This window comes from Aotus nancymaae, unplaced genomic scaffold, assembly GCF_030222135.1.
Source record: "Aotus nancymaae isolate 86718 unplaced genomic scaffold, 86718_ANA_hifiasm-v0.15.2.pri h1tg000003l, whole genome shotgun sequence".
Taxonomy (NCBI): Eukaryota; Metazoa; Chordata; class Mammalia; order Primates; family Aotidae; genus Aotus; species Aotus nancymaae.
Window position 1 is genome coordinate 56065256 of NW_026988414.1, and position 12207 is coordinate 56077462.

General features: G+C 34.1%; 1 protein-coding gene across 13 annotated transcripts in view; it reads right to left on the minus strand.

Moving 5' to 3' along the window:
* CCDC171 (coiled-coil domain containing 171) overlaps positions 1-12207 on the minus strand; it is a 408737-nt gene that overhangs the window by 338031 nt on the left and 58499 nt on the right. The gene's annotated exons all lie outside the window — the stretch shown is intronic.

Consider the following 12207-nt stretch of genomic DNA (forward strand, 5'->3'; position numbering starts at 1 on the left):
AGGAAGAATGCTCCAGAGTTTGTTTTTTTTTCTTTACACCTTATTGAGGTATAATTTATATATAATAATCTGCACGTAGTGAAAATACACTTTTTGATAAATTTTTACACACACACACGTACACATCCATTAAATCACTGCCATAATCAATATAGGAAACAGTTCCATCACTCTTAAAAGATTTCTTATGTCTCTTGGTAATGCCTTCCTCCAGTCCTCACCACCCCACCACATACCCAAGCAACCACTAACTTGCTTTTTGTCACTATAGAGCAGTGTGTATTTTCTGGAGTTTTATATAAATTGAATCATATATTGTGCTTTTTATTGCCAGGCTTCTTTTCACCTACATAATTATTTTGAGATTCATCCATGTGGCTGCATGCATCAATAGTTCATTCATTTTCATTGTTAAATAGTGTTCCACTTTGTTAATAGACCACAACTGGTTTATCTGTTCACCTACTGACGGATGTTTGAGTTGTTTCCAGTTTAGGCAATTACAAATAAAGCTGCTATGAGCATTTGCGTGCAAGACTTTGTAGAGACACACTTCCATTTCTGTGAGGTAAATAGTGAATAATGAAATGAATGGGTCAAATGATAGGTGCATACTGAATATTTTAAGAAACTGCCACACTGTTTTCCAAAGTGATGGCATCAATTTACATTCCCAACAGCAATGTATTAAATTTTCCATTGTTCCACAGTCTCACCAACACTTGGCATGATCATTTTTCATTTTGGGTTTCTTGAGATTTTGTAAACATTCAAATAGGCATGTAGTGGTATCTCATTTTAGTTTTAATTTGCATTTCCCCAATGACTAACGACGTTGAGCATCTTTTCATGTACCTATTTGCCATCTGTATATCTTCTTTGATTAAGTGTATGTTCAAATATTTTCACCATTTTTAATTGGGCTGTTTATTTTCATATTACTGAGCTTTAAAAGTTCATTATATAATCTGGAAATGAGTCTTTTGTTGGATATATCATTTGCAAATATTTTCTCCCAGTCTACAGCCTGTCTTTTCATTTTCTTAACAGTATCACTTGCAAAGCAAAAGTTTTCATTAAGATGAAGTCTAATTTATCAGTTTTTCAGGCATGAATCAGTTTCTGGCCAGAAGTAGAAGATCTTTATTTTTTAATACAATTTTTGTTAAGAAAATGCAACCCTGGGAAGCGCCAGATTACCAGTCCCAAAGAGGGAATTGGTCATGACCAAGAATCTCTTGGGGGCAGAAAAAAGAGAGCTATGGGAACACCCAGCATGTCTCAAGATAACAGTAGCAAAGAAAGCCATGCCTAGTCTTGTCTGTCCATGGGGTAGTTCATTAGTGACAGAGAAAGGCATTACTAATTTGATTTCCCTTCCTAGATAAAATTTGGGGGAAAAAATTAATACTCATTATATTTACTAAACCACTTAGCCTAAGCCATGTTTTTTTAAATGTTCAACTTGATTAATCTGATTTTCCTTCTCTCTCACCATTTCCTTTTGTTTACAGAAAAAGATGGTAATGGATCACAATGAAAAGAAGCACAAATAAAAATTGAATAATCCACAAACTAATCAAGCAGTCTGTGAATAACTAAGAAATGACTATACTTCTTTCAGGGCAAATCATTCCCATAATGACTATCACAGTGCAGAGCATAAACAAACATCCCTTCTTCTCTAGAGGCCTTTGTAGATGCACTTAGTTCTGATGGCCTTCACAGTCACAAAGTAATCCTGCTTGGGGATATAATCATTTTGTGTTTTGCAAACATGAAATTCAAAAAATATTCTTTTACATTGAACTATTTGCATTATTTAGATTCTACAACCCCATCAAAAATATTTCTTAATGAGTTATTACACTAGAAAATAGGTTTTCTTTTATAGAAAGCAGTAAATCCAAATATGCTCCTTTTGGGTCTAAAGATAATTTAAATCCAAAGGATAAAATAATACTTTGGGATGGGCGCGGTGGCTCAAGCCTGTAATCCCAGCACTTTGGGAGGCCGAGGTGGGTGGATCACGAGGTCAAGAGATCGAGACCATCCTGGTCAACATGGTGAAACCCCGTCTCTACTAAAAATACAAAAAATTAGCTGGACATGGGGGTGCATGCCTGTAATCCCATCCCAGCTACTCGGGAGGCTGAGGCAGGAGAATTGCCTGAACCCAGGAGGCGGAGGCTGCAGTGAGCTGAGATCGCGCCATTGCACTCCAGCCTGGGTAACAAGAGCGAAACTCCGTCTCAAAAAAAATATATAATAATAATAATAATACTTTGAGTTAAATCTGACATTTATAACTTATACTACTAGAGTATTTAAAAATTACAGGCATTCCACTGAAAGATGAACTGGTAAATATTCGCAGTTTTGTCTGAAGATTCAAAACACTCTGAAAACCAAGAAATGAGGACTTTTGGGTATTTGAAGTAACTAAGAAATTACTTTTTTAGGTGTGATAATGATTAGTGTTTTTTTAAACCCCTATCTTTGGGCCAGGCACAGTGGCTCACATCTATAATCTCAACACTTTGAGAAGCTAAGGCAAGAAGATTGCTTGAGGCCAGGGCAACAGAGAAAGCCTGAGCAACAGAAAAAGACCCCATCTCTACAAAAGCATTAACTAAATAATTTTTTTTAAATTAATAAATAAAATAAACCCTTATCATTTAAAAAATACATACTAAAGTGCTCAGGGATAAAACTATATAATGTCTAGATATGGCTTAAAATAATCAAGCTGGGGGTTGGGGTGAGGGTTGGTGTTCATAAAATAAGTCTGGCCATAAGCTGATAACTGCTGAAGCTAAATAATAGGCACATGGGGGTTCATTGTAATATTCTTCCTATTTTCACGTATGTGTGAAATTTTTAAACAACAAAAACAAAGTTATTAAGATTAAGGGGAAAGTATGGCAATGATATCATTATTTACCAATTAACAAAATTAGGCTGGGCACAGTGGCTCACACTTGTAATCCTAGCACTTTGGAAGGCTGACTCGGGCAGATCACTTGAGCCCAGGAGTTCAAGGCCAGCCCGGGCAACATGGTGAAGCCCCTTCTCTACAAAAAAAAAAAAAAAATTCCAAAAATTAGCCAGGCATGGTGGCACACACCTGCAGTCCCAGCTACTTGGGAGGCTGAGGTGGGAGGATCACCTGAGCCCAGAAAATCAAGGCTGTAGTGAGCTGTCATTGTGCCACTGCACTCCAACCTAGGCAACAGGAATGAGACCCTATCTTAAAAAAAAATGCATATATTTTGACAACGACAACAATAACAAAAAAAATTAGAATGAATTAAGTCTTTCATGACTAAACAGAAAAAGTAAATGGATGGGTAACTTTAACTCAGTCTATTCCTACCTATATTGCTGAAGTAGTAAGATAAAGCAAAGAAAATATTTCCCACATAGTCACTTTTTCCCACCCTTCTCAAAAAATGTTTCCACAGAATACCAGTCCCACAGGATATTGTTAGCTATTATATAAAAAAGCAATTTCATCATCACAAGCATGTGAGAAACACATGATTAAAGCAAAACAATTTTCTTTACTAAAGACTTCTCAAAACATTAACATGACAGTCTTGAAAAAGAAGGATAAAGATGGAAGACATATGTCACAATTGCAAAACTCACTACAAAGCTACAGTGATCGGCCAAGCAAGGTGGCTCATACCTGAAATCCCAGCACTTTGGGAGGCCAAGGCAGGTGAATAGCTTGAGCCCAGGAGTTCAAGACCAGCCTGGGCAACATGGTGAAACCCTGTCTCTATCAAAACAAAAATTAGCCAAGTGTGGTGGTGGGCACCTGTAATCCCAGCTATGAAGGAGGCTAAAGTGAGAGAATGGCTTGAGTCTTGGAGGCGGAGATTGCAGTAAGCAAAGACTGAGCCACTGCACTCCAGCCTGGGTGACAGAGGACAGAACCAGACCCTGTCTTAAAAAAAAAAAAACTACAGTGATCAAAACAATTGTGGTACCAGCATAAGGATAGACATATAGATTCATACAGATCCACAGAAAGGAATTGATAGTCCAGAAATAAACTCATGAATGGATGGTTAATTTATTTTTGACAATGGTGCCATGACCATTAAATAGAAAAGATTCATCTTTTCATTAAATGATGCTGAGACAATTGGATATACATAGGCAAAAGAATAAATTTGGATCCCATACCTCATATCATATATAAAAATAAATTCTAAATGGATCAATGACCTAAATATATGAGCTAAAAACCATAAAGCTCTAGAAGAAAACATAGGGATAAATCTTCATAGCCTGGGCAATATAGTGAAACTTATTTCACTACATATATATATATATATATATATATATATATATATATATATATATCTGCAAAAAGTAAACAAAATTAGCCAGGTGTGGTAAGGCGCACCTATGGTCCCAGCTACTTGAAAGGTTAAAGTGGAAAGAAGGGCTTGGACCCAGGAAGTTGAGGCTTCAATGAGCTGAGATCATGCCACTGCACTCCAACCTGGAAAACAGAGCAAGACCCTGCCTCAAAAAAATTAAAAAAACCCATAAGTCTTCATGACCTTAGATTTGGCAATGGATTCTTAGATAGCAAAAGCACAAGCATAAATAAATAAATAAACAAACAAACAAAACTTCATCGAAATTAAAAACTTAATTACAACACTATTCACAATAGCAAAGATATGGAATCAACCTAGGTGTCCATCAATAAACAAATAAAGAAAATGTGCTATATATACACAATGGAATACTACTTGGCCATAAAAAAGAATGAAATTCTGTCATTTGTAGTAACATGAATGGAACTGGAGGTCATTATGTTACATGAAATAAGCTAGACACAGAAAGACAAATATCACATGTTCTCACTCATATGTGGGAGCTAAAAACATTAATCTCGGCTGGGCATGGTAGCTCACGCCTGTAATCCCAGCACTTTGGAAGGCCAAGGTGAGAGGATTGCTTGAGCTCAGGAGTTCGAGACTAGTCTGGGCAACACAGTGAGAGCTCTTCTCTATTAAAAAAAAAAAATTAGGCCGGGCGCAGTGGCTCACGCCTGTAATCCCAGCACTTTGGGAGGCCGAGGTGGGTGCATCACGAGGTCAAGAGATCGAGACCATCCTGGTCAACATGGTGAAACCTCGTCTCTACTAAAAATACAAAAAATTAGCTGGGCATGGTGGCGCGTGCCTGTAATCCCAGCTACTCAGGAGGCTGAGGCAGGAGAATTGCCTGAACCCAGGAGGCGGAGGTTGCGGTGAGCCGAGATCGTGCCATTGCACTCCAGCCTGGGTAACAAGAGTGAAACTCCGTCTCAAAAAAAAAAAAAAAAAAAAATTATAAAAAAGTAAAAAATAAAAATAAAAAAGGTAATTTCATGGCGGTAGAGAATAGAATGATAGTTACCAGAGGCTGGAAAGGGTGTCGGGGTGTGGGTAGCAAGGCAAACAGACTGACTAATGAGTACAAACATACAGTGAGATAGAAGGAATAAATTCCAATGTTCGATAGCAGAGTAGGGTGACTATAGTTAACAACAATGTAATGTGTATTTCAAAATAGCTGGAAGAGAGGTCTTGAAATGTTCCCAACACATAGAAATGATCAATGTTCAAGATGATAGATGGTCTAAATACTCACTTGATCATTTCACATTCTATGCACATAACAAAATATCACAGGAACCCCACAAATATGTATAAATTTTATGTATCAATACAAAATTTAAAACTAAAAGGCAAAAAACTTATGTGTATCAAAGGACTTTATTAGGAAAACAAAAAGATAACCTAAAGCATAGGAGAAAATACTTACAAATCATATATCTGATCATGGTCTAGTATCCAGAATAAAAGAAAAGAACTCATACAATAAAAAGACAATTCAAAATATGAGTACAGGACTTAAACAGACATTTGTCCAAAGAAGGTATGTAAATGACCAGTAACTAAATGAAATGATGCTCAACACTATTAGTCATTGGGGAAATGAAAATTAAAAACATGAAGAGATACCTTCACATCCACTAGGTGGCTAAAATTTAAAAAACAGAAAGTAAATATTGGAAAAAAATTAGAAAAACTGGAAACCTCATACATTACTGATAGGAATGTAAAATGGTTTGGCTGCTGTGGAAAACAGCTTGGCAGCTGCTCAAAAAGTTAAACATAGACCATATGACCATATTACCATATAACCCAGCAATTCCACTCCTATGTATTTACCCAAGAGAAATAAAAGTAGGTTCAGAAAATTATGCACAAAAGTTTATAGCAGCATTTTTCATAATAGCCAAAGGTGGAATGGACCCAAATGTCCATCAACTGATGAATGAATAAACAAGATGTTGTGAATCCATACAATGGAATATTATGCAGCCAGAAAACAGAATAAAGTACCAATAAATGTGATGCCATGGATTAACTGTATGATTTCATTTCTAAGAAATGTCCAGGATAGACAAATCCAGAGACAAAAAGTATATTAAGTAGTTGCAGGAGGATGAAGGAGAAGGAGAGATCAGAAAGGACAGTGACTGCTAATGGAGATGAAGTTTCTTAGTGGCGTGATGAAAATGGTCTAGAATTAGATAGTGGTAATAGTTGCACAGCCTGGTGAACATATTAAAACCATTCAACTGTATACTTTTAAAGACTAAGTTTTATGATATGTGAAGTATATCTCAATTAAAAAATAAAGAATCCCTAATTGGAATGTCAAAGAAGTCACAGCCACCTAACTTAAACTTCTGATTCTCATTGTGGAAAAAAAGTTCTTTCTAAATGCTGACTTTGAATTCTTAGACCAAGAATCCCCTAGAGGTTGTAGGTATAAAGCATGATGCATACTGTAGCAGAGAAATTCTTATGTTTAGCCCACACCAGAATGAGCATTACCCTAGGTGGGCCCAATGCTAATTTTTTCTTAAAAAAAAAACTTTAAACTCCACAGGATAAAGTTCTTGCCCTTAAAGAATTGAAGTCAGTTTTCTCAGTACCCAGTATACTCATTTTACTTTCTGTAAGTGAGAAAAAGTCTAGCCAGTCACAAGGAAATAGCCCATAGGATTGAGAATAAATGATTTTAAAAGCTAGTAAGGGACCAAAATCTCACAAACCACTACTAAAGAATTTACTCATGTAACCAAATACTACCTGTTTCCCAAAAACCTATGGAAATAATTTTTTTTAATAAAAAGCTAATAAACAGCACAAAGAGAAAAGAAACGACGCTAACAATCTTAAAATATTTTCTCAGATTCCAAAAAGCACATATGTTTCTCTATCAAAATGATAGTCATATATTTTGTTAAAATGCAGAATATTCAGTGATTCTGTAATGAATCAACAATTCAAGTTTTCATTTCCTGTATATATGTATATTAATTAATTAATAATCTGGATTTCACTCCAAAAGTCAAGAAGAGGTTCTGTTTTTCCTGCTTAGAGCAAAACAAAGGGGGCTGAAATAATAAACCAGAGATCACGCCTTTATTTTCATACCTTCTTATTTTAAAATGAAATGTCAGAAAATTATAAGCCATTTATTACTAAAACTATCAATTACTCAGTAAGAACAGCAAAAAATCTTCAAATCTTTAAACAAACTCCTTCCAAGAGTGGGCTTTGTTGATAGACATAATTAAATTTAAGCCTTCTTAATAATTTTTAACCTTCAATTCCAATGAATTAATTCTCAAATCCAGCAGAGGGTGCTAGAGGAACATTAACATGCTCAAAAAAAATTTTTTCCAATACCACCTAAGAGAACTAGTACAGCATTCATAAACTGTTTCATAGGCATTCAATCATAATGTAATCAACAAAGAAAGGGCAGGAAGCATAACAAAATTCTGGTTAAAATGCAAAATCTAACACAAATTCATATATATATACTACAGGTTAATTTATATAAGCTTTGCCTGTAATACAGGTATTACACTATACTATGTACTGTACACTACAAACAACAGTTTTGTCTTTTTTTTTTTTTTTTTGATACTGGAGTGCAGTGACGAAATCTGGAGTGCAGTGACGAAATCTCAGCTCACTGCAACCTCTGCCTCCCGGGTTCAAGCGATTCTCCTACTTCAGCCTCCTGAGTAGCTGGGACTACAAGCACACACCACCACACCCAGTTAGTTTTTGTATTTTTGGTAGAGATGGGGTTTTGCCATCTTGGCCAGACTGATCTCAAACTCCTGACCTCAAGTGATCCGCCCGCCTCAGCCTCCCAAAGTGCTGAGATTACAGGTGTGAGCCACTGCGCCCGGCCAAACAACAGTTCTGTACGTAACACAAAATTATCACATATTTTGTCATTTATAAGCTAATTGCCACATCCTTTCCTACAGCAATGTACTGCCGAAATATTTTTATTTTAGTAAACAATAGGTGTTAATCTACCTCTTTTTTGGTGTGATTTGTATCTCACTAAATCATAATAAGCCCCATTATATCATCTACTACACTTAAGAAAAGTGAGTTTTCAGTCTTTGAAGATGGCAATATAGAGAAGAATTTTTTATTACCAAATTACGATTTTTTATTACCAAAAAGATACCTCAAAGGGTCAAAGTCTCCAAGTATTTGGTAAGTATTTGTAAAACAGGCATCACATCTCCTATCCAAAACTTCAATATATGTTACTTTATCATAAACCAGGAATAAGCTGTTGACTCAAATTCAGCAGCAGAATTAACCAAACATACCCAGAAGTTTTCTGCATCACATCAGCTTCTATGGCTTCCATGGGCCTCTTTCAAAAGTTTCACGAAAGTTATGAAAACATATGTCTACACTGAATGTGCTGACAGATTGAGTAAACAAAACCCCCAAATATATCCAACTTAAAAGAATTAGTCAAACAGAAAAACTTAGAAATGAAATTCAGTCCACTAAAACAGACATCAAGAAAAATGGGATGAATTATCACCTGAGTACATACTAGTTAATGATTTTCTCAGGAGTGTGTTATATATTATAGTTTCCTAATTAGTTGTACAAAGTTTATCCCAAACATATCAATAACTTGTATAAACAGAAAGTGATTGTTTATTTTTCCAGATTTTATCACCTGATAATTCCCATTAATAGATGTTTTCATAAGTAATAAACATAGTAATGATCCATCTACAAAAAGATGATTCCAAGGGACTGAATCATCATAGACTGATTAATTCTACAATGTTTATTTTAATGCTAAGTATATTTTGTTACACTTTAATAGCTGTTAATATTTTATTATATGTGTGCTAATATTTAACTACAACACTTATTCTTTACCTGGACAGGGAAGGAGGGCATAGTTAGTAATATTATCTTTTGAGCCCTTAAACAGAAGGTCTCAAACGATTTTTTATTACCAAAAAGATACCTCAAAGGGTCAAAGTCTCCAAGTATTTGGTAAGTATTTGTAAAACAGGCATCACAATATTATAACACGTAGTAACTAGAGTCATATATTGAAGAGTCATAATTAAGAACAGTCTACAAGCCCTTTACTATTTGTCATCCTTATTCTAATCAAACATCTTAAGAAGCAATAATATTATTCAATTAGTCTGACCTTTAATGTTGGCATCTTAAATGTAAGCATTTATATTTCTAATGTCACTTCTACACGAGAGAGGGTGTTTACCTTAATGTCACTGAGGAGAATATGCCTAGAGTTAAATACTAACATGCTACAGTTTTCAAAAAAGTCTCGTGTATTTTCTCATTTAACTTTTACAATAACATAACATATTTTACAAAAAATATATCTTTAGAAAATAGTAGTACATATTTAGAGAAAGATGTTACCTTCTACCCTTTTTTATGTTACTATACTATAGAATATGATGACAGAAGCAATTTAGAATTTATATGCAAAGGCTGTTCTCTCTCTACCATAATCTTTAGAAGATTCTTCAGTTCAGCCTTGTACAGTACATGGTATTTTAAATCTTAATAAGGCATTCTAATTTGAAGATGGTGTTTGTTTTTAAGTAGCTCTTCTACTTTCCATGTAGCCAGCATGGTACATGAAAAAAACAACTCAGAGGCAAAATTAATGCTGCTTTGTGACTCAGAACATGGGAACTGCCATGTAAAAAAGAACAGGAAGGAAGTCCAACTGGTCTTGGAAGTGAATTGGTCAGGAAGTCCAATCCACTTTATTCTATCCTCACAGAAGTCCAACCATTTTACATTTACATTCAATCCCATTAAACAAATGCAACCATTTTACATTTATATTCAATCCCATTAAACAAATGCAACTGTATAAAAACACTTAAGAGATTATTAAAAACAAATGAATAGGTTTGTTCCTTTTCATGATGATCTCATTAATACTTATTTTATTGTATAGGTCAACTAAAAAGGAGAATGGAACATTTATAGAGTGCCTTCTATATGCCAGATGCCATGCTAGGTCCTTAACCCAAAGTCCAAAATGGGTCCTGACACATCTGTAAGCCTTTCCATTATAAGTAAGCAAAAGACCTGTTTTGTGGACAAAAATTGATCTGCCTCTAAAGGATATTCCTTCTATTTATTGTCTCTGAATTACAATTCATTTGTAACTATTTTATTAATGGCCAAAACATACTTGTTTTCCAGAATCCTCTAGATTATTTTACATAAACAGGCTCATATAAAGCATAGCAGGACATAGAAAGATTCAGAACTCTCTGTGCCAGTCATCTTGATTGTGGTTAACTATGCAGTTCTGAAGGTAGAAAATTCAAAGTTAAAGTCACTGAGGATGGTAACAGAGCCTTAACAGTTTCAGAAGGGATATATGAAGGCAATAGGCTGACAACAGAAATAAACTGGAGAACACTGTAATTTTTTATTCAGCAAGAAATTAAGTATACCACTCAGATTATAAAAGAGTTTAATGGAAAAAAAAGTTTCATTAATTTTAGGTATAATCAAAAAAAACACAGATAATAAAAATAAGAAATATCAGGAACAGAATTTGCAGATCACAAATTCTGATGAACATGATAATAAACTAATTTACCTTCTTTAAAAATTATCTGTATCTTTTCTGGCAACAAAAACTTGAGTATTTACCAAATATTTAACTGAAGTTCCAATCTTAAAATTTATTATGAACATAAAATTTTGTATTTAAATGTGCAATACCTATGATTGTATAACACAGGTGATTTCATCATTTACCTATTTTATAGTTAGTAATCTATGCATATGGATATTTGAAAATGATTCCTACAAACACATGATGGCTTTAAAAAGATGAATCATACAGGGTGGTCTTTATCTACAATTATGAAAGGTGAAATACATTTTTCTTTTCATTTTTCACTTGAAGGTAGTACACATTTAGAGAAAGATGCTACCTTCCACCCTTTTTTATGTTACTATAATATAGAATATGACTGACAGAAGCAATTCAGAATTTATTTGCAAAAGCTGTTCTCTCTCTACCATAATCTTCAGAAGATTCTTCAGTTCCCTCAGAATTAGGTTTGCATCTTCTCTTTTCTCTTTTCTTATTGAGTTAAGCTTATTTCCCATGATAATAAACTCCCCTAGTTGTAAAGAGGTTTATAAAAGCCATGGATATTTCTTTTTCCTGTTCACTTTTCCCTTGATTCTATGGTCTCCAGTATAGCATTTATAAAATTGGATTGGGAGTATGTTGTGTGTTTTTTTAATCTAAGAAAGCATTGATCCATGTTAAGATGATTAAGACACAGTGATATAAAGCTTATAAGATTTTTAAATTCTTTTATATATATGTTTCATATATATAAAAACTTAGTTGGCTCAGGCACATAAAAAAATCACCTTTCAAGAAATGGAACTGTTAAAAAAGCTTCACTAGAATTTAAAACATTCACTAAGCTAAATGTCTATTTTATTAGTTGCTTTAGTTTTATATTACTGATATTAAATAATATACTTCATTAAATTAAATTTTAACAATTTTCCTCTTTATTATTATCCCATCTTAGCTTAATTTCTTTAAAAATACCACTGATAATTACTTAAAAGTACCTAGAATTACTGGTAGTTATTGTCTCCACAATTGAGTGTAAAACGAACATAAAATGCTCTCCAGAAATTCAACTGGTTGTTCATTATGTCACTATGCAGTCAAACAGCCAATACAAAATATACTAACTAATATACAATATATGATATATAACATAAAGCAAAGCTTTTAAAAAGAATC